This window comes from Nerophis ophidion, linkage group LG03, assembly GCF_033978795.1.
Source record: "Nerophis ophidion isolate RoL-2023_Sa linkage group LG03, RoL_Noph_v1.0, whole genome shotgun sequence".
In the NCBI taxonomy this organism is placed as follows: Eukaryota; Metazoa; Chordata; class Actinopteri; order Syngnathiformes; family Syngnathidae; genus Nerophis; species Nerophis ophidion.
In genome coordinates, this window is record NC_084613.1 from 66,437,335 (window position 1) to 66,460,842 (window position 23,508).

Genomic DNA, 23,508 nt, shown 5'->3' on the forward strand with positions numbered 1-23,508 from the left:
CCTCATCTGGCTCCTCTTAATGTGAAATAAAGCATTGCACAAAAAAATTGGCAAGCCCACATATGCATTAAGCAGAAAGGATTGTAAAACAGGGCAGCCTTATATCAATATTTGAACAGAAAATTGGCAAATTTAGTGATTTTAATTGAATTAAATGTTTTAAAAATATTGTAATCATACATGCATGACATTTATCAACCAGTTTAATTGAGAAATATAAATATTTATTTTATCTATACTTAAATATGTCAACATTGTTATTCCAAAAATGTGAGCAAATACATTGTGTGTGAAGTATAGAGCTGAGAAGAAGAATTGGATGATAGTCCGACCGCTGGTGCAATGCGACCTAGTACGAATAAGCAGAAAATGCTCACGTCAGAGTCAGAAGTGGGTAGAGTAGCCAGAAATTGTACTCAAGTAAGAGTACTGTTACTTTAGAGATGTATTACTCAAGTAAAAGTAAGGAGTAGTCACCCGAATATTTACTTGAGTAAAATTAAAAAGTATATTGTGAAAAAACTACTCAAGTACTGAGTAACTGATGAGTAACCTGTTCGTTTAATGATGACGGCAACAAGTAATGCACAAAAATATAAAAATATCAATGAACAAATTCAGAGCCAGGAACATCTTTTAAGCAACTAAAACAATATATATTTGGTTTTACACTGTATTGAAAAATCATTTGAAAATTACTTTTACCTTTGCAACCTCATTATACTATTGGCTAAGTTTTGTATTCATAAATGTAAGTTTCTCAATACCCGACCTGTTTTGTGTGTTTTTAAAAAAGATTTAGAACTCTACATTAAAACACCTTACCTCTAGCAACGAAAAAGCTGTAAAAACGATGATGCTGTGTTCCGAATTTAAGTTATTTACTGAGATTGAGTGAGCCTATGGCTTTGCACTTTGTTTATTTTACATATATATATATATATATATATATATATATAATTTTTTATTTTTTTTTTGCATTCTATTTTAGTTACTTTGAATTTACAACCGCTTATTAATAAGCGGTAGAAAATGGATGGATGGATGGAATTTACAACCCCCTGTCGCTTTTTTTGTACTGTTTTTATACTGCTTTGTACTGTTTTTGTACTTACTTTGATTATTAATTTCAACTGTTTGTAAATATTGAAATTTATAAATAAAGGTTTATAAAAAATAAAAATAAAACACCTGGCTCCGTTTGATTGGTGAAACGGAGTCAAACATCACCAGTGACTGCATTTGATTGGTGAAACGCAGGCATGTGATATTTGGTTTTACACTGTATTGAAAAATCATTTGAAAATTACTTTTACCTTTGCAACCTCATTATACTATTGGCTAAGTTTTGTATTCATAAATGTAAGTTTCTCAATACCCGACCTGTTTTGTGTGTTTTTAAAAAAGATTTAGAACTCTACATTAAAACACCTTACCTCTAGCAACGAAAAAGCTGTAAAAACGATGATGCTGTGTTCCGAATTTAAGTTATTTACTGAGATTGAGTGAGCCTATGGCTTTGCACTTTGTTTATTATATATATATATATATATATATATATATATATATATAATTTTTTATTTTTTTTTTGCATTCTATTTTAGTTACTTTGAATTTACAACCGCTTATTAATAAGCGGTAGGAAATGGATGGATGGATGGAATTTACAACCCCCTGTCGCTTTTTTTGTACTGTTTTTATACTGCTTTGTACTGTTTTTGTACTTACTTTGATTATTAATTTCAACTGTTTGTAAATATTGAAATTTATAAATAAAGGTTTATAAAAAATAAAAATAAAACACCTGGCTCCGTTTGATTGGTGAAACGGAGTCAAACATCACCAGTGACTGCATTTGATTGGTGAAACGCAGGCATGTGATGGATCCTACTTTAAATGTCTGTCTGACGAACCAAAACAAACAAAGCGTGCATTAACAGATCGATTAAAATCAGTAGCGAGCTGAATGTAGAAAAATTATTGCGGAGTAAAAGTAGCGTTTCTTCTCTATAAATATACTCAAGTAAAAGTAAAATTATTTTGCATTAAAACTAGTCTTAGAAGTACAATTTATCCCAAAAGTTACGCAAGTAAATGTAACGGAGTAAATGTAGCGCGTTACCACCCACCTCTGGTCATAGTCACCTCCAGTGCTGCTTTGTGTGCAAGTTCTATCCATCCATTTTCTACCGTTTATTCCCTTTTGGAGTCGCGGGGGGCGCTGGCGCCTATCTCAGCTACAATCGGGCGGAAGGCGGGGTACACCCTGGATAAGTCGCCACCTCCTCGCAGGGCCAACACAGATAGACAGACAACATTCACACTCACATTCACACACTAGGGCCAATTTAGTGTTGCCAATCAACCTATCCCCTGGTGCATGTCTGTGGAAGTGGGAGGAAGCCGCAGTACCCGGAGGGAACCCACCCATTCACGGGGGGAACATGCAAACTCCACACAGAAAGATCCCGAGTCTGGATTTGAACCCAGGACTGCAGGAACTTCGTATTGTGAGGCAGACACACTCACCCCTCTGCCACCGTGAAGCCCTGTGTGCAAGTTCTTGAATTAAATTTAACATTTTCTGAACAATATCCAGTGTTGTGGTATTTCAGTTAACTGAAATTTCCTCGGAGACCGGCGTCAACACACCCGTGGACACACCCCTCCGACTATCAGGTACTATTTAACTCACTAAAACACTAGCAATACAATAGAAAGATAAGGGATTTCCCCGAATTATCCTAGTAAATGTGTCTAAAAACATCTGAATCCCTCCCAATGCAATCGAAACTTTAGCCTTTAGCCACACAAACACACGGTGATTACTTGTTTTAAATTCCTGGAGGTAAAAATTTACTATGGATCACAACGCAGTCAAGCAGACATGAATCCAGACCAAATGTCAACCAGCAGGTTTAGGTGAAAAAATTGTGGTTAAAAAGTCGCTTCTTACCGGATATCAGCAGTGCTTCCGTCCTGGTCCAGCTTCATGACTTCCCTCAGAGACACTGCGCGTCAAGACACCCGCGGACAGACTTCTCCGACTATCAGGTAATATTAAACTCACTGAAACACTTACAACACAATAGAAAGATAAGGGATTTCCCAGAATTATCCTAGTAAATGTGTCTCAAAACATCGGAATCCTTCCCAATGCAATGGCGTTTTTTTTTTTTTACTCTGTTTTTTTTTTTCTAGTCCGTCGCTGTCAATGTACTCAAACACGAATCTTTCATCCTCGCTCAAATTAATGGGGAAATTGTCGTTTTCTCGGTTCGAATAGCACTGTTTGTTGCAGGCTCCCATTAAAATCAATGTAAATATGTGAGGAGCCATCAACATGTGACGTCATCGTTTGCGACTTCCGGTAGAGGCAGGGCATTTTTTCTTAGCGCCGACAGTTGCGAACTTTATCGTGGATGTTCTCTACTAAATCCTTTCAGCAAAAATATGGCAATATTGCGTAATGATCAAGTATGACACATAGAATGGACCTGCTATCCCCGTTTAAATAAGAAAATCTCATTTCAGTAGGCCTTTAAGAAGACCGCAAAGAATATATATAACATAGCTACTCCCTCTACCACTAACTACAATTAAGGGTCAGGGTTTACAGACTTGTGTGTAAGCATTAAGTGAGATATGAGGGTTGTAAGTACACAAGGGATTAAGCGACATGATCATTGATCACTGATAAGCGACAGAAAGCGCTCATGTATCTTGTTACTGTCCCCGCAATGTTCATTCTCTCGGCGCTCAATCGCGGCTGTTTCTCCATTTGAAACAAAACAAATACACACACGTCGTCCTCCTTAGTAGAAAATCCCTGCTCGTCGAGATTCCCCCCGACGAAAACAAACCATTAGTATTAGTCAAAAGTGATCAAAGGCAAAGCACAGCTGAACAGGCTTTGGGGTTGCAGGCCTAATAGCCTGCTGTTAAGGGAAGGCAGACACCAGCAAGGACGGTCTTTTTTTGATGTCACGATTGATTTAAAAAAAAAGGGTACAAGGTCATGCAGAATAACAAAGGAAGGAAAAAGTTAAGAAAACAAAGTTGATAAGAGAAGAAAAGTGAATTAGATTGGTATGGAAGGATGATGGCTTGGTTGGATAGAAGAAAGCAAACAATAAGACGCTCTGTCCCCTTGTGACACACATTGGCAGATAGTTCAGAGTGAGCCAGCGTCTTCTACTCAAAGCCCGTAGAGATGGCCTGGACGAATCAACACGTCTCAAAAGCAGCGATCTTCCCTGGAGCCTGCGAGTAGCGGGTTGGCTCCGGCGGGTTTACCCCCACCGGTCCGCCGATCGATCCCAAAAACAGCATTTCAAAGACTCGGAGAAAACTATGAGGTCTGTTCTGTTTCCCAGACTGGAACAAAACAGATTTCAGTACAGACAGCCCTGCAGCCACATGTGGCTAAAAACATCCTACCAGGCTTAGAAATCACTCATCAGTCAAGTCTGGTAAAAGAAAGAGTAGAGCAGTTAAGTTACGATATTCCACAACAGTGGTTCTCAAATGGGGGTACGCGTACCCCTGGGGGTACTTGAAGGTATGACAAGGGGTACGTGAGATTTTTTTTTAAATATTCTAAAAATTAGATGGATTAGATAGTACTTTATTTATTCCGTCAGGAGAGTTCCTTCAGGAAAATTTAAATTTTCAGCACAATCCCATTCAAGTTTAGACAAACATTACAGGGAGACAGAACAGGATCGCTGACAGGTCTGCCGGCTTCCAGCGCCCCTTACAAAAAAGATGAGATACAGGTAAACAGGGGGGGGGAATGGGAGAAAAAAATCGAAGATTGAAATAAAATTAAAAAAAAAAATCGGTCTTAGCCTGGGCCCTGGAGAGGGGGTGCAGACTGAGGCCAAGGGAAAAAAAAAACTCATACCCATAGTACACATCCCTCTTCCATGTGTGTAAGAGGGAAACATCAAACATCAAAGAACGCAGAGGACATTAAAGACATTAAAGCAGCAGATAAAACCAGACACTTCTACATACAGCTATTAATAAAAAGTAAAAGAAAAATATCCACTGTGGTGGCCTCTCGGTGTTCCACGCAGTCGAGGAGGGAGCATGGCCAGAGACAGGAGCAGACCCAACAAAGCAACCAAGACAGCCGACTCCACTCTCGGCCAGTGTCCAGTCCCAATGGATGAGCAAGGATACGTCCAAGGTGACTGAGGTGTCCGACACCTGCTCACCCAGCCAAGACACCGCGAAGCCTCGCAGTCCCAGCGCTCAGTGCTAGCTCCACAGCCCTGTCCCCTCATCCGCAAAAATAGCAACAATTCAAAAATCCTTTATAAATATATTTATTGAATAATATTTCAACAAAATATGAATTTAAGTTCATAAACTGTGAACAAAATACAACAATGATAGTGTTGACAGCTAGATTTTTTTGTGGACATGTTCCATAAATATTGATGTTAAAGATGTATTTTTTTGTGAAGAAATGTTTAGAATTAAGTTCATGAATCCAGATGGATCTCTATTACAATCCCCAAAGAGGGCACTTTAAAAAGTTGATGGTTACTTCTGTGTAGAATTTTTTTTTTGTATACTTTAGCCTTTAAATAGACATCCTTTTTAGACCAGTTGATCTGCCGCTTCTTTTCTTTTTCTTCTCTGTCCCCCCCCTCCCTTGTGGAGGGGGTCCGGTCCGATGACTATGGATGAAGTACTGGCTGTCCAGAGTCTAGACCCAGAATGGACTGCTCGTCGGGACCCAGGATGGACGGCTCGCCTGTGTATCGTTTGGTGACATCTCTACACTGCTGATCCGCCTCCGCCTGGGATGGTTTCCTGTGGACGGGACTCTCGCTGCTGTCTTGGATCCGCTTTGAACTGAACTCTCGCGGCTGTGTTGGAGCCACTATGGATTAAACTTTCACAGTATCATGTTAGACCCGCTCGACATCCATTACTTTCGGTCCCCTAGAGGGGGGTTTGCCCACATTTGAGGTCCTCTCCAAGGTTTCTCATAGTCAGCATTGCCACTGGCGTCCCACTGGGTGTGAATTCTCCCTGCCCACTGGGTGTGAGTTTTCCTTGCCCTTATGTGGGTTCTTCCAAGGATGTCGTAGTCGTAGTGGTTTGTACAGTCCTTTGAGACATTTGTGATTTAGGGCTAATTAAATAACCATTGCATGTGAGTGTGAATGTTGTCTGTCTATCTGTGTTGGCCCTGCGATGAGGTGGCGACTTGTCCAGTGTGTACCCCGCCTTCCGCCCATTTGTAGCTGTGATATGCGCCAGCGCCCCCCGCGACACCGAAAGGGAATAAGCAGTCGAAAATGGATGGATGGATGATTGATTGATTTTTCATAATTGAATCACTTGTTTATTTTTCAACAAGTCTTTAGTTATTTAAAAAAAAAAAAAAATCAAATAGTTCATGAAAGACCACTACAAATGAGCAATACTTTGCACTGTTATACATTTGAATAAATCAGAAACTGATGACATAGTGCTGTATTTTACTTCGTTATCTCTTTTTTTCAACCAAAAATGCTTTGCTCTGATTAGGGGGTACTTGAATTAAAACAATGTTCACAGGGGCTACATCACTGAAAAAGGTTGAGAACCACTGTTCTACAACATGATATTTATAGAAAATTATCCAAAAATGTAGGCAGTCAAAACTAACACTTTAAAAAATCATACTTTTCTATACATTTTTAGCCTAATCTACATATTTTTGTGTTAAAAGTATGTCTTATTCGTGTGGTACATGCAGTGCAGTATAGTGTTGTCCCGATACCAATATTTTGGTACCGGTACCGGTATCAAAATGACTTTTCGGTGCTTAAGTAAATAAAGGGGACCGCAAAAAAGTAATTATTGACTTAATTTTAACAAAAAATCTTACGGTACATTAAAGATATGTTTCTTATTGCAAGTTTGTCCTTAAATAAAATAGTGAACATACTAGACAACTTGTCTTTTAGTAGTAAGTAAACAAACAAAGGCTCCTAATTTAGCTGCTGACGTATGCAGTAACATATTAGAGCGGACCGGTACTTTTCAAAGGCGTTATAGTACCGAATATGATTCATTAGTATCGCAGTTCTATACTAATATGGGTATACCGTACAACCCTAGTGCGGTATTTGTCTCATTTTCTATTATGTTGTGGCGATCGATAAAAATAGTCACCAAGCGTGACGATAACAATAGGTGGAAAATCACCATGACTATCAAGTTAACCGACTTTTGGCTGAACAACTTTTTTGATGGAATTTTATCTTTGGGTTAGGGCTAGAGTTAGGGGTTATCTCCACATATCTCCACATATGTGAGCCTTTGATGCAAGCGGCGTCAAAAGACAACAGAAACACAAGCATCAGACTCTCAGCGCGGCACTAAAAGTTAAAGTACCACTGATAGTCACACACACACAAAGTGTGGTGAAATTACTCTCTGCATATGACCCATCCCCTTGTTCCACTCCCTGGGAAGTGAGCGAGCAGTGAGCAGGAGCGGTGGCCGCGCTCAGGAATCCTTATGGTGATCTAACCAATTCCAACCTTTGATGCTGAGTGCCAAACAGGAAGGTGATGGGTCCCATTTTTAGATTCTTTGTTATGAGTCGGTTGGGGTTTGAACTCACGACCTATCACTCTCAGGGCAGGTAAGGCTAACAAGACTGCTATTGACTATCAGCAGCTCTCTGGGCAAAGTGGAAATGAGATATAACTTTATATGAATAATTATGACATTAGATATTATATACTGTATTTTTCGGACTAAAATTCCCTTAATTTTCAAAAAAGTCGACAGTGTGCCTGATAACCCTGTGCACCAAATGTACATATTCATTCTGGTTGCGCTTACCGACCTCAAATAACTTTTATTTGGTACAGGGTGTGGTAATATGTGTGACCAGTAGATGGCAGTCACACATAAGAGATACGTGTGGACTTCAGGTTGACGCCTGTTCAATAAATGAGCCCACACGCGATGCTCCAAAATCTGTCAAAATGTTATAGTATGAATTCGGTAAGCTACAAAGCTGCACCACTTGATGGAACGCTGAGCATTTCGGCTGCCATAGTCAGACGTACTGTGCTTCAACATACGAAGTGTAATTACGGTGTGTGTATCAGCACCCCACAATGGCATCTATTAAAAGATATATCTGGAATATTGAGTCGACCTTTTATGCAAAACCAACCTGCTGTAGGATCTGCATAAGTCCCGAAAATGTGAAATTTTAGCCCACTCCGTAGTCAATAAGCTCCTTCTTTTCCTCTTTTCTCTTGTTGTGTGGCGTTCATCCTCCGCTCTCACCATTTGTATGGTCTGAAAAATACGGTATGTAAAATATACAGTAATTGTATATGTTAATGCGTGTGTGTATATATATATATACATATATATATATATATATATATATATATAAAGATAAATGTACTGTATATGTAAATTAAGACAGACTAGTGTATTGTATGATGTATACTGAGACAAAATTATTCTTAAAGGTCAGAACGTTTTGTTTGATTTGAACTATGGTACACGGGCTTCATCTAGCGGTACACCAAATAATCACTTAATTAGGTGATTAGTGACTTAGTTAGGTTTATTTTCCTATATTCACCACAATGCTACTGTTCAGACAGTGGTGTATGTACTTGTTGAAAAAAAACCTCTGCATTTGTTTCAATGAATACTTAGGCCTACTACGCTACTGTATTTTATTGCTGGTCATTATGGTGGTACTTGGAGAGCCAGTTGTTTTCTGAGGTGGTAATTGGCGAAAAATGTTTGAGAACCACTGCCTCAGATGAAGCGCAGCAAGGGTGCCATATGTTTCATGACTGACCACAGTTGAACCGACATGCTGCAAGTTACTTTGGACATGTGTTTTGCTCATCAAAAGCCATTAAAAGCTCATTACTGAGTGCAACAAACCAGACTCTGAACCTTTCCTGGGCTTTAAAATAATTCATCAAAAAATTGTATCATGTAGCTTCAGGGACTAAAACGTGCAAGCATACTTTTAAAGGCTGATGGGACAACGAAGAACATAAGTAGTGGACGTTCTGCCACATGTAGATTGTTATTGTCAGTACACATGGTGTTGCATTCTTTACATTGAGGAATAATGGTGTCCTGACCTACAGGCTGGGAATCTGAACTCTCACCACAGCTGCACATTGAGGCCAAGAGCCGGTGTGTATCATGGGTTTAAAGGTCACCCACGATGTGACTTGATCCTACACATTCAGTGAACACTGGGTCCTGGCCTTTAAACACCAGGCTCTTAATGGAGCAGAAAGGTGGATGAGCGGTAAAGATAAAAACATTTTAAAAAGACAGTTAATTGCATGAACAGTACAAATGTTACACCATTGGCATTTAGTACAAACCCGTTTCCATATGAGTTTGGGAAATTGTGTTAGATGTAAATATAAACTGAATACAATGATTTGCAAATCCTTTTCAACCCATATTCAATTGAACGCACTACAAAGAGAAGATATGTGGTGTTCAAACTCATAAATTTAATTTTTTTTTGCAAATAATAATTAACTTAAAATTTCATGGCTGCAACACGTGCCAAAGTAGTTGGGAAAGGGCGTGTTCACCACTGTGTTACGTCACCTTTTCTTTTAACAACACTCAATAAAATTTTGGGAACTGAGGAAACTAATTGTTGAAGCTTTGAAAGTGAAATTCTTTCCCATTCTTGTTTAATGTAGAGCTTCAGTTGTTCAACAGTCCGGGGTCTCCGCTGTCGTATTTTATGCTTCATAATGTGTCACATTTTCGATGGGAGACAGGTCTGGACTGCAGGCGGGCCAGGAAAGTGCCCGCACTCTTTTTTTACAAAGCCACGCTGTTGTAACACGTGCTGAATGTGGCTTGGCATTATCTTGCTGAAATAAGCAGGGGCGTCCATGAAAAAGACGGCGCTTAAATGGCAGCATATGTTGTTCCTAAACCTGTATGTACCTTTCAGCATTAATGGTGCCTTCACAGATGTGTAAATTACCCATGCCTTGGGCACAAATGCACCACCATACCATCACAGATGCTGGCTTTTGAACTTTTCATCGATAACAGTCTGGATGGTTCGCTTCCCCTTTGGTCCGGATGACAAGATGTCGAATATTTCCCAAAACAATTTGAAATGTGGACTCGTCACACCACAGAACACTTTTCCACTTTGCATCAGTCCATCCCAGATGATCTCGGGGCTAGAGAAACCGGCGGCGTTTCTGGATGTTGCTCGAAGGGGAAGGGGTTTGTTGCCTGCAAATCTTGTAGATCAGACTTCACCATTGAACACGCTTGCCAAACGGATATACTCATTCATGAACGGATTATTTATATATATACAGTATATATATATATATATATATATATATATATATATATATATATATATATATATATATATATATATATATATACTGTATATATATAAATAATCCGTTCATGAATGAGTATATATATATATATATATATATATATATATATATATATATATATATATATGCTGACCTCAACTGCGGATGTTGTGGACAGGTGGAAGGAATACTTCGAAGACCTCCTCAATCCCACCAAGACGTCTTCCTATGAGGAAGCAGTGCCTGGGGAATCCGTGGTGGACTCTCCTATTTCTGGGGCTGAGGTCGCTGAGGTAGTTAAAAAGCTCCTCGGTGGCAAGGCCCCGGGGGTGGACGAGATCCGCCCGGAGTTCCTTAAGGCTCTGGATGCTGTGGGGCTGTCTTGGTTGACAAGACTCTGCAGCATCGCGTGGACATCGGGGGCGGTACCTCTGGAATTTCAGACCGGGGTGGTGGTTCCTCTCTTTAAGAAGGGGGACCGGAGGGTGTGTTCCAACTATCGTGGGATCACACTCCTCAGCCTTCCCGGTAAGGTTTATTCAGGTGTACTGGAGAGGAGGCTACATCGGATAGTCGAACCTCGGATTCAGGAGGAACAGTGTGGTTTTCGTCCTGGTCGTGGAACTGTGGACCAGCTCTATACTCTCGGCAGGGTTCTTGAGGGTGCATGGGAGTTTGCCCAACCAGTCTACATGTGCTTTGTGGACTTGGAGAAGGCATTCGACCGTGTCCCTCGGGAAGTCCTGTGGGGAGTGCTCAGAGAGTATGGGGTATCGGACTGTCTTATTATGGCAGTCCGCTCCCTGTACGATCAGTGTCAGAGCTTGGTCCGCATTGCTGGCAGTAAGTCGAACACATTTCCAGTGAGGGTTGGACTCTGCCAAGGCTGTCCTTTGTCACCGATTCTGTTCATAACTTTTATGGACAGAATTTCTAGGCGCAGTCAAGGCGTTGAGGGTTTCCGGTTTGGTGACCGCAGGGTTAGGTAACTGCTTTTTGCAGATGATGTGGTCCTGATGGCTTCATCTTTCCGGGATCTTCAGCTCTCACTGGATCAGTTTGCAACCAAGTGTGAAGTGACCGGAATGAAAATCAGCACCTCCAAGTCCGAGTCCATGGTTCTCGCCTGGAAAAGAGTGGAGTGCCATCTCCGGGTTGGGGAGGAGACCCTGCCCCAAGTGGAGGAGTTCAAGTACCTAGGAGTCTTGTTCACGAGTGAGGGAAGAGTGGATCGTGAGATCAACAGGCGGATCGGTGCGGCGTCTTCAGTAATGTGGACGTTGTACCGATCCGTTGTGGTGAAGAAGGAGCTGAGCCGGAAGGCAAAGCTCTCAATTTACCGGTCGATCTACGTTCCCATCCTCACCTATGGTCATGAGCTTTGGGTCATGACCGAAAGGATAAGATCACGGGTACAAGCGGCCGAAATGAGTTTCCTCCGCCGTGTGGCGGGGCTCTCCCTTAGAGATAGGGTGAGAAGCTCTGCCATCCGGGAGGAACTCAAAGTAAAGCCGCTGCTCCTCCACATCGAGAGGAGCCAGATGAGGTGGTTCGGGCATCTGGTCAGGATGCCACCCGAATGCCTCCCTAGGAAGGTGTTTAGGGCACGTCCAACCGGTAGGAGGCCACGGGTAAGACCCAGGACACATTGGGAAGACTATGTCTCCCGGCTGGCCTGGGAACGCCTCGGGATCCCCCGGGAAGAGCTAGACGAAGTGGCTGGGGAAAGGGAAGTCTGGGTTTCCCTGCTTAGGCTGTTGCCCCCGCGACCCGACCTCGGATAAGCGGAGGAAGATGGATGGATGGATGGCTATATATATATATATATATATACATACATATATATATATATATATATATATATATATATATATATATATATATATATATATATATATATATATATATATAAATATATATATATATGTATATATATATATATATATATATATATATATATATATCCGCTAACCCTACCCAACCCAGGAGCGCATATCCCTTTCGGGCAAACATTTATATTCATAGTTATTGTAAGGATATGTGTTTGATATTATTTAAGCCTTTATCGCGTCCGATAAATGACAGAATTGGCCATTTCTAAGGTATTAAAGAGATTGTAAAGAACTGTTGTTAATCCGATGTTGATGTGGTTTAACCTATTCCTTGCTTAGAAGCTTTGTCATGCACATAATACATATTAAAAATGTGTTTGGATGCATTCATTCAGGAGAGTTACATATGTGATAATGAAGTACATACTTGTCTACTTACCTGTTGAAGTACCTTTTTAAAAGCTGGGATCAACCCCAAATGACAACTTTATTATATATTATATATATTTTGATATTGACACATCCCTTCTGTGCATCTCCTAAGGTTATTTTAATAATTTATGCATATATGAGTTTGAGTTTATTTCGAGCATGCTTGCATACAACATGATACATCACCATGTCCAATTTTCTCTATTCAGCGTGTTCGAAAAGGAGTAGGAAGATTTAGAGCATATTTAATCCGACCCCTTTTCCTTTACATAGCAGTTGCTAAAACTTTTGTTCACTTCCTGTTCTCAATTTATTCGCAATATACTCCATACGTAATAACAAACAATATATACAACATAAGTAATAACAATAAAAATAAATAATAATTAGCGAAGTAAGTCTTTAAGTATAAGTATACGTATATTTCATATTGTGAGATACATAAAATAAAAGATGTGTTGATATCAAAATATTACTTAGAATCTTATTTTGGCAACCAAGACTACTTGGATTTATTTAAATACATCCAAACTATTTAATATTATTAATTATGTGAGTATGAACAAAGAACAGTTAATCTTGTATGTCGCTTTTAAACAAGAAAAAGGTTTAAGATTTCTCGAATGAGAGCGGCAACATCCTCTAAAATGAACTGAACAGTCCACACTGCAAAAACTGAAATATAAGTAAGATTAAATATCTCAAATAAGGGTGATATTTGCTTATTTTCTATTTGATAAGATAATTATTCTCAATAAGCAAAATTTTTGTTAGAGTGTTTTACTTGTTTTAAGGGTTTTGGTCCGAAATTATCTCAGTAAGATATTACAGCTTGTTGCTGAGATGTTATGACCTACATTGAGTAAAACATGCTTGAAACTAGAATATCAAGTGTTGCAAATATTTGTCATCAACACTCACAAGTATAACACTACTTTTTAAAAGTAATAATTTTAATTAATCTGGACTTTGACACAATTGTGTGTCATATTAAAACAGATGACAGCCAAATGGACTTTGCTTTTTTATTTTCAATGAAAAAATAGAAAATACGTACTCTTACAGTAGTACAGTTATTTGTCAAAACGTGGACTATAGTGTGGTTTGTTTTCCCGAAATGCGAAGGAAGGTGACGGGACATGGCGTGAAGGTAAAGACCTATTTTAATTTATCTAGAAAAAAAAAACTGCAAACTAAAGGCGCGCACAAGGCGGAGAAAAATCTTGGCTAAAAAACAAAAACTACCACAAAAGCAAAACTATGGGTATGAAACAAAAGACTCGCTAAACGTGACATAAATAAACAAAACTTACTTGGAAGGAAGTGAGCAGAGCGATACATAACCAGAGTGAACAGAGCATGGAGCAACAACAATGATACCGGCCCGACTGCCTGGCAACTACAAGCTTAAATAATAGTGACATGATTAACACAGGTGAGTGAGTCCTAAAAAAATCAGGTGCGTGAGTCCAAACAAGTACAGGTGAAGTAATCGGTCGTCATGGTGACAAAACAATGGCGCGTAAATAGGAACTAAAAAGAGTCTTAAACCAACAGAACATAACCACACAAAACGTGACCACAGAACATGACATTTTTAGTGAGAATATACTTATTTCAAGGTATTTTGGGGATCATTGAGGTTAGCTAATTTTACTTGTTTTGGAAATTCTTAACAAGCCAAATTTTCTTGTTCTATTGGCAGATAATTTTGCTTAGTTCAAATAAAATACCCCTCATTTTCGTATTGTTTTTTCTTGTTCATGAACAGTGACTTTTTGCAGTGCATTTGGGATCGATTCAATGCCTTGAAAATTATTCAATTGTTTGGTTTCCTGGTTTGGACCCGACCTTTAAGCATAGTCCACAAATCAATAGGTTTAAGTTCGGGGGCTTAGGAAATGACATTCCAGAAGCTCAGCCTGCTTTATCCTTTCCAAAAACCAGTTTGGACAAACGTGCTTCTTGTCATTGTGGTCAAATAGCTCAATCTGTGTCTAATCGGACCATCAAACTTTGGTCCAGAAGGCATTTGGCTTGTTTATGTGGGCAGCTGCAAATTTCAGTCAAGCTTGAAAGTATTGATTTGGAAACAAGGGCTTATTTTTGGGTCATCACCATCTCAGTCCATGGCCACACCGCAAAAACTGAAATCTAAGTAAAATTAAATTTCTCAAATGAGGGTGATATTTGCTTATTTTCTGTCTGATAAGGTAATTCTTCTCACTAAGCAGATTTTAGAGTGTTTTACTTGTTTTAAGGGTTTTGGTCCCAAATGATTTCAGTAAGACATTACAGCTTGTTGCTGAGATTTTATGACCTATATTGAGTAAAACATGCTTGAAACTAGAATATCAACTGATGCAAAGCTGTGTCATCAACAACAAGTATAAAACTACTTTTTTAAAGGCCTACTGAAATGAGATTTTCTTATTTAAACAAGGATGGCAGGTCCATTCAATGTGTCATACTTGATCATTTTGCGATATTGCCATATTTTTGCTGAAAGAATTTAGTAGAGAACATCGACGATAAAGTTCGTAACTTTTGTTGCCGATAAAAAAGCCTTGCCTTAACCGGAAGTCGCAGACGATGCCGTCACAAGGGTGAGGGCTCCTCATGTCCTCCCATTGTTTATAATGGGAGCCTCCAGCAGCAAGAGCTACTCGGACTGAGAAAAATACAATTTCCCCATTAATTTGAGCAAGGATGAAAGATTTGTGGATGATGATATTGATAGCGAAGGACTAGAAAAAAAAAAAAGGTGATTGTATTGGGACGGATTCAGATGTTTTTAGACACATTTACTAGGATAATTCTGGGAAATCCCTTATCTTTCTATTGTGTTGCTATTGTTTTAGTGAGATTATATAGTAACTGATAGTCGGAGGGGTGTGTCCACGGCTGTCTTGACGCCAGTCTCTGAGGGAAGTCGACGGCTACTGTATGGACGGCGCAAGCCCAGCTGATATCCGGTAAGAGGCGACTTTTTACCACAATTTTCTCACTGAAACCTGCCGGTTGACAAGTTGTCGGGAACCATGTTAGTTTGACCGCTCTGATCCATAGTAAAGCTTCACCTCTGGGAATTTTAAACAAGGAATCACCGTGTGTTTGTGTGGCTAAAGGCTAAAGCTTCCCAACTCCATCTTTCTACTTTAACTTCTCCATTATTAATTGAACAAATAGCAAAAGATTCAGCAACACAGATGTCCAGAATACTGTTTATTTGCGCGATGAAAAGAGATGACTTTTAGCCGCAAATGGTGCTGCGCTAATATTTCCTGACAGTCCATGACGTCACGCGTCATCATTCCGCGACGTTTTCAACAAGAAACCCCGCGGGAAATTTAAAATTGCAATTTAGTAAACTAAACCGGCCGTATTGGCATGTGTTGCAATGTTAATATTTCATCATTGATATATAAACTATCAGACTGCGTGGTCGCAAGTAGTGGGTTTCAATAGGCCTTTGAAGTAATGATTTCTTACTTCAAGCATGAACAAAAAAAATCATGATGCCAAGCAAATATCATTATGTCAAGATAATGGCACTAACATTTGCTTTAAGAATATTTTTTAACATATTGAGCAAAAAGTCTCTTTTTTTCTACTAAGAAGAGTGTACTTGTTAATAGTGAGAATATTTTGGGTTCATTGAGGTTAGCTAATTGTACTTGTTTTGGAAAGTCTTGACAAGCCGAATTCTCTTGTTCTATTGGCAGATAATTGTGCTTAATTCAAATAGAATTCCGCTCATTTTTGTATTTTTTTCTTGTTTTTGAACACTTACTTTTTGCAGAGCATGTTCATCCATTTTCTACCGTTTCTCCCTCTCGGGGTCGCGGTGAGTGCTGGAGCCTATCCCAGCTGCATTCAAGGCCGCGTACACCCTGGACAAGTCGCCACCTCGTCGCAGGGCCAACACAGACAGACAAACAAAATTCACACTCACATTCACACCCTAGGGGCAATTTTGTGTTGCCAATCAACATATCCCCAGGTGCATGTCTTTGGAAGGGAAAGGAAGCCGGAGTACCTGGATGGAACCCACGCAGTCACGAAGAGAACATGCAAACTCCACACAGAAAGACCCCAAGCCCGGAGATCGAACCCAGGACCTTATCATTGTGAGGCTCATGCAGTAACCCCTCCTCCACTGTGCTGCCATTCCATAGCAATGTGCGAAACTGATTTTACTGGATACGGCAATTAATAAATCATGGCAGGCTTACATTTTGGCGGTTTTTGGGTTTGTGAACATCCTAACCTATCCATGCATCCATTTTCTACCGCTTATTCCCTTTGGGGTCGTGGGGAGGCGCTGGTGCCTATCTCAGCTACAATCGGGCGGAAGGCGGTGTACACCCTGGACAAGTCGTCACCTCATTGCAGGGCCAACACAGATAGACAGACAACATTCACACTAGCGCCAATTTAGTGTTGCCAATCAACCTATCCCCAGGTGCATGTCTTTGGAAGTGGGAGGAAAACGGAGTACCCGGAGAGAACCCACGCAGTCACGGGGAGAACATGCAAACTCCACACAGAAAGATCCCGAGCCCGGGATTGAACCCTGACTACTCAGGACCTTTGTATTTTGAGGCAGACGCACTAACCCCTCTGCTACCGTGAAGTCCACACATCCTAACCCAAGGGGTGTCAAACTCCTTTTAGATCGGGGGCCACATGGAGAAAAATCTACTCCCAAGTAGGCCAGACTGGTAATATCACGGCACGATAACTTAAAAATAAAGACAACTTCAGATTGCTTTCTTTGTTTAAAAAATAGAACAAGCACATTTTTCAATTGTAGAAATCATTTTTTTTTTACACTTATACATTATGTGACAATGTTCATCAATCAACTCATTTGTGTTCATTTTCAATCTATCATGATAAATAAAATTATACCAAAATCAAAATACAGGATGTTATTTAAGTAGTTTGATCATTTTCCTCGACTGATGTACTAACATCATGTGGTTTATTTTGTTCATATGTAGCATCATCTACAAATAATTGCTATTTCGCCATCCAGTGGACACATTTACCAATGGCTGTTTCTTTCATTCAAAAATGTCAGGTTAATTTTTTTACTGAGCAAACTCTTCCCACGGGCCGGATAAAACCTCTTAGCGGGCCTGATCCGGCCCTCGGGCCGTACGTTTGACACCCCTGTCTTAACCTAACAATTTTAATCTCAGTGTGACCTACATTCTATATGCATGTATGTAATGTAGTAACATTCATGATGACATCATTTTTAGCATTACTGTAATTTGTTAGGTTGTTAAATTAGGTAAAATTTACCCTGGATAACCTTATTAGTGTAAACGGGGTCTTACCCTGACATGCTCCGCTTGCATCCTGCAGCATTTGACACCCTCCCAAAACCATCACCCACCCTCATACCTGTGCAAAGAAACATCCACACAAAATTTATCCTGGATAACCTTAGCTGGCTTAGTGTAGAAGGGGTCTGCAGCTCTGACAATACCAATGCTGCTATAGCTTGGTTGATATTCAGGTCACGTCATGTAAATGCAGGATTTATAGCATTTAATTGATGGAGTAGATCAGGGGTTACCAACGCGGTGCCCGCGGGCACCAGGTAGCCCGTGAGGACCAGATGAGTCGACCGCTGGCCTGTTCTAAAAATACCTCAAATAGCAGCACTTACCAGTGAGCTGCCTCTATTTTTTTACATTTTATTTATTTACTTGCAAGCTGGTCTCGCTTTGCTCAACATTTTTAATTCTAAGAGAGACAAAACTCAAATAGAATTTGAAAATCCAAGAAAATATTTTAAAGACTTGGTCTTCACTTGTTTAAATAAATGCATTTATTTGTTTTACTTTGCTTCTTATAACTTTCAGACAGACAATTTTAGGGAAAAAATACAACCTTGAAAATGATTTTAGGAGTTTTAAACACATACACCTTTTTACCTTTTAAATTCCTTCCTCTTCTTTCCTGACAATTTAAATAAATCTTCAAGTATTTTTATTATTATTATTATAAAAAATAATAAATACATATTAATTTAATTTAGCTTCTGTTTATTCGACGAAGAATATTTGTGAAATATTTTTTCAAACTTATTATGATTAAAATTCAAAAAAATTATTCTGGCAAATCTAGAAAATCTGTAGAATCGAATTTAAATTTTATTTCAAAGTCTTTTGAATTTCTTGATTTTTTTATTTTTTATTTTTGTTCTGGAAAATCTAGAAGAAATAAGGACTTGTCTTTGTCAGAAATATAGCTTGATCCAATTTGTTGTATATTTTAACAAAGTGTAGATTGGATTATGACCTATTTAAAACATGTCATCAAAATTCTAAAATTATTATTAATCGGGAAAAATTACTAAAGATGTTCCATAAATTATTTTTTAATTTTTTTCAAAAAGATTCGAATTAGCTAGTTTTTTTATTATTTTTTTTCGATTGAATTTTAAAGAGTCGAAATTGAAGATAAACTATGTTTCAAAATGTTATTTTCATTTTTTTCGTGTTGTCTCCTCATTTAAACCGTTCAATTAAGTGTTTTTTTCATCATTTATTCTCTACAAAAAACCTTCCATAAAAGGAAAAAAAATGTACGATTGGAATGAAAGACAGAAATACCCATTTTTTTATATATATAGATTTATTTATCAAAGGTAAATTGAGCAAATTTGCTATTTCTGGCAATTTATTTAAGTGTGTATCAAACTGGTAGCCCTTCGCATTAATCAGTACCCAAGAAGTAGCTCTTGGTTTCGAAAAGGTTGGTGATCCCTGGAGTAGGTACACCCAAATTACTGGTTGTTAGCCGCCTTGTACTAACATTTGTTTTACTATTTAAAACTCACATAAAAGGGAAATACGTGTGTTCTTGTATGGCATAGGGATTATTTATGATGGGCACAATTTCCCCCCCCAAAAGATAAGTTTTTCTTTAAAACAAATATTTCAAAATAATTATCATTCAATGTAAATTGTTTGGTCATAGTCGATCAAGGAAATTGAGAGAACATCTGAACAGTAAGAAATACCATTGAGAAGAGTTGTCATTAGGATACTAAAATACTTATGAGAATAATAAATATTGTATTAAATTAAAGTTAAAGTACACATGATTGTGACACACACACTAGGCCTTTGACCCATCACCCCGGATCACCCCTTGGGAGGTGAGGGGAGCAGTGAGCAGCAGCGGTGGCCGCGCCCGGGAATCATTTTTTGGTGATTTCCCCCCCAATTCCAACCCTTGATGATGAATGCCAAGCAGGGAGGTAATGGGTCCCATTTTTATAGTCTTTGGTATGACTCGGCCGGGGTTTGAACTCACGACCTACCGATCTGTGTGTCCCCAATACCAAATTAAATGTTTGTTCAGTCATTCTGTGGACGTCAAGAAATCTGCCTTGTCTGACATGGTTATCAACTTTCCGTGTGGGGTGTGGCATTACTCGGTTCCAGTAATGACATTCCAAATACACACAAAAAAAGGCAATAAAAATAGAAGTACATCGTAAATGTCCTACCTTTGGTGGGGCACGCATTTTTGTTGTCAAATGTGTTAACACCATTTTTATAATGAAAAGATCAAAGATCTGACTTGGGAATTTGATTTGTCCCATTGAGAGGCCTGCTGAGCTGAGGTCAAAGGGGGTAAGCCTCAGGTAAATTTGAGGCAGTGGGAGTACACAGACTTGCCTCTTATTTCTGTCTGATTTAAGTGAATCCATAGGGGGCTTGTGGTAAACACAGCAGGGACATGAACCTTCAGGAGTGGGAGAACGAGGAGCTGCTGCTGTACTTAGGCTCCATATAATGACCAACAAGCCCCCGCTTTTCTTCAACATACCACCTCCCACTCGAGCATCTCTGCCCCGATTCTATAGGTTTGACCACTAAGAACCTCATTCAACCTGTGCATACGGGAGACCTCTCCCTTCTCCAGTTCAGCAGGTCCCTTTCAGAGTGGCTGGCCTGGTTCCTGCTGTTTTATGTGAAGTATTGTGGTTGCTCAAACTCTCTCAGGGGGGATCAGCACTTACGGGAGTCGGTGGAGCCGCTAATTTGATCGTCTCTCCTTTCACAGCCTTTTCTCGAGTTTTCATCAAAACTTTCTGGCCCGCTCGCCATGGGAAGCCTCCGAGCAAATCAAATCCTGCGCGTTGCTGAAACAGACGACATGCGCAACCGAGGAGACACCTGATGAGAACAGGAGGTGTTGGTGTGTCGGGGGGTGGTACTATAGAGACTATAGGAGGCTAAGCTTCACACGATGAAAGCTCTGGAACGCTGAATATTCATTAACACTTGAAACGCTTCTTCCAATATTTAAAGACCATTCTTTCCCCGACAGACGGTTATCCTCATTTTAGCGAGTGCCATGAGCCTCTGCTGCTCCCTTGCAAGAGTTCAGTCATTTTAAAGAGGAATTGAATAATATATGACTGGAATCAATCCACTTTGACAGGCTCTTCCATTCCAAAGACTTACAGATCTCTTTAGCCAACACAGGCTTCTAATCATCACAAATCAGCATATTAATCCGCCCTGCCAGGCTGAAGTTTGAAACAGTTGGCTCTTTGCTTCTTTGCTTTTTTGCAGTCGTCATCCACCAGTTGCATCCATTTTCTTTGTATGTTTTGAGGTTGAAAAAGTTGAAAACGCTACTTTAACTTTGTTACATTAATTTTAATTCTGATCCACTACAAATGTGCACTTCATTCACTAACTGTGTTACAAAAAAGATCAATTACAACAGGGGTCTGGAACCTTTTTGGCTGAGAGAGCCAAAAAGCCAAATATTTTAAAATGTATTTCCGTAAGAGCCGTATAATATTTTTTTTAACACTGAACACAACTAAACGCGTGCATTTTCAAGTAAGACCAACATTTCGAGAGTATAATAGGTCTCTTATTCTTTGTAATAACATTGTTATTCTGAAGATAACTGTGGAGGGGGCGTGGCCTGTGAAAAAGAACATTAATACCATGCGCTCCTTTCTGTGTCAGCTGGCTGCAAACTGTGGAATTTTTTTTTATTGGAACAGATAAGTGTCTCATTACTCGTCTACTTAATACATTTCTCCACTGCGTAAATCCATTCCACAGTTTTCAGAAAGGTAGCTGACCAGCAGGAGTGGAAGTGCATGTAAAATAATTTCAGCAAACCTGGTGCATGGTGTCTGAAATCTCTCCAGGTTGGGTCTGAAATTTACGATCCATGAACAGCACTGGTATCGGGCATGGATGCTGAATTGGATCGGCCCCATCTCTAATTGTACTTCTAATGGTGCAGCCTCAGTAGTCACAGGAATCTACACAACCCGAAATCCATTGAAGTTGGCACGTTGTGCAAATTGTAAATAAAAAAAAAACAGTATACAATGATTTGCAATTCCTTTTCCACCTATATTCAATTGAATAGACTACAAAGACAAGATACTTAATGTTCGAACTGGAAAACTGTGTTATTTTTTGCAAATATTAGCTCATTTGGAATTTCATGCCTGCAACATATTTCAAAAAAGCTGGCACAAGTGGCAAAAAAGACTGAGAAATGTGAGGTATGCTCATCAAACACTTATTTGGAACATCCCACAGGTGAACAGGCAAATTGGGAACAGGTGGGTGCCATGATTGGGTATAAAAGCAGCATCCATGAAATGCTCAGTCATTCACATAGAAGGATGGAGCGAGGGTCACCATTTTGTGAACAGATGCGTGAGCAAACTATTGAACAGTTTAAGAACAACATTTCTTAACAAACTATTGCAAGGAATTTAGGGATTTTGCCATCCATGGTCTGTAATATCATCAAAAAGGTTCAGAGAATCTGGAGAAATTACTGCACGCAAGCGATGATATTACGGTCTTTCGGTCCCTCAGGTGGTACTGCATCAAAAACCGACATCAATGTGTAAAGGATATCCCCACATGGGTTCAAGAACACTACAGAAAACTACTGTCAGTGACTACAGTTGGTCGCTACATCTGTAAGTGCAAGTTAGAACTCTACCATACGAGGATGTCGTAGTCGTAATGGTTTGTACAGTCCTTTGAGACATTTTTGATTTAGGGCTATATAAATAAACATTGATGGGTTGATTGACTGAAGTGAAAGCCATTCATCAACAACACCCAGAAACGCCGCCGGCTTCACTGGGCCTGAGCTAATTTGAGATGGACTGATGCATAGTGTATAAGTGTTCTGTGGTCTGACAAGTCCACATTTCAAATTGTTTAAGGGAACTGTGGACGTTTTGTCTTCCGGAACAAAGATGAAAAGAAACATCCAGATTGTTATAGGCGCAAAGTTCAAAAGTCAGCATCAGTGATGGTATGGGGGTTTATTAGTCCCCAAGGCATGGGTAACAGCCACAACTTTGAAGGCACCATTAATGCTGAAAGGTACATACAGGTTTTGGAGCAACATATGTTGCCATCCAAGCAACATTATCATGGACGTCCCTGCTTATTTCAGCAAGACAATGCCAAGCCACGTGGTAAAACTTCATAGTAAAAAGTGTGAGTACTAGACCGGCCTGCCTATAGTCTAGACCTGTCCTCCATTGTAACTGTGTGGCACAATATGAAGCCTAAAATACCAAAAATGAGACCCTGGACTGTTGAACAACTTAAGCTGTACATGAAAGAAGAATGGGAAATAATTCCACATGAATAGCTTCAAAAATTGGTATCCTCAGTTCCCAAACCTTTACTGTGTGTTGTTAAAAGGAAAGGCCATGTAACACAGTGGTAGAAATGCCCCTGTGCCAACTTTTTTACAACGTGTTGCTGCCATTAAATTCTAAGTTAATGATTATTTGCTAAACCAAATTATGTTTTCTCAGTTTGAACATT